Source organism: Suricata suricatta, chromosome 4, assembly GCF_006229205.1.
Source record: "Suricata suricatta isolate VVHF042 chromosome 4, meerkat_22Aug2017_6uvM2_HiC, whole genome shotgun sequence".
Taxonomy (NCBI): domain Eukaryota; kingdom Metazoa; phylum Chordata; class Mammalia; order Carnivora; family Herpestidae; genus Suricata; species Suricata suricatta.
Genome location: NC_043703.1, coordinates 8,133,955 through 8,134,991, shown reverse-complemented (window position 1 = coordinate 8,134,991; position 1,037 = coordinate 8,133,955). Strand labels below are relative to the sequence as shown.

General features: G+C 49.7%; 1 long non-coding RNA gene across 2 annotated transcripts in view; it reads left to right on the top strand.

Annotated features, from left to right (window-relative positions):
• LOC115290443 overlaps positions 1-1,037 on the top strand; it is a 43,057-nt gene that overhangs the window by 12,219 nt on the left and 29,801 nt on the right. For both annotated transcript variants that reach the window (XR_003908096.1, XR_003908097.1), the window contains exon 4: positions 452-724. This is a non-coding gene — a long non-coding RNA (uncharacterized LOC115290443). The remainder of the gene's footprint in view (positions 1-451; positions 725-1,037) is intronic.

Here is a 1,037-nt window from a genome sequence, read left to right as displayed (position 1 = left end):
GCCCCGCTACCCAGCAGATATCTATGGAGTGGGTTTCTGTCTCCAAACGCAGCCAAGCGTTCTATACCTCTTCCCCAGAGACAGTTCTATGAGCGCGTTCCGACTCTGTCTCTTTCCTTTGTCTCCCGGGCACCGCGCACTTGCACCACGTTGGGCTGGGGATCTTACCTCCCCTGCTCGTCCCAGGCTGGCCCGTCCTCGGATCTCCCCTCGTTCGCCCCCACTCACTCAGGTATCCTTGAGGTTCTATTCCTTCTGGAGTTCGTATTTTCTCCTTCCGCTCTCTCAGATAAATGTAATATCCTTCTCAGTTCAAAAAATGGTGCGGAGGGAGTTTACAGAGCTCCCTTCCTCTCCGCCATCTTGGCTCCACCCCTCTGTTCACCTAGATTTCACAAATGAATCTTGTCATTGATTATCACGTTAAAGTTGAGAAATAATTTTATCACAGGATGCTACAGGAGGAGTCAACTCTTGACATCACACCATCAGTGTCCAAATCCCAGCCTCCAGTCCTTCTTGGTTCTGTCAGCATCCTATAGGTCTTCATCATGTCAAAGCAGGAGATACAGCATGGATAAACAGAGGATGGGTAATCACATGGAGGAGAACTGAAGAGTCTCAGCTGGCATCCAGTACCAAGTGCTGCACATTTGAGTGAGGACAACTTGGACCCTCCGGCCACAGAGAAGCCTTCAGATAATCGCAGCCTGAATGATCCCAGGTGAGACCAGGATCAGACTCTCCCAGGTTACCAACCGTATTCCTCAGAAACTCCACTCCTGGGTATTTACCTCGAGGAGGGGGGCGTATGAGCAGCCACGTTCCAGAAAACCGTTAAGAGATCTGGCCCAAGAGACATGGAATCACGAGAAAATCCCAAAACCTAACTATTGATTTTAGGAAACAAAATGTAACCTCGGTTTAGTGGAGTTGTAAAAGTATTTGACTCACACACTCACACCGTCTCCCAACAATGGCGCCCCCCAGTAGTCCTGTTCCTAGTCTGCGACATTCTCTGTGGTTACGTGAAATCC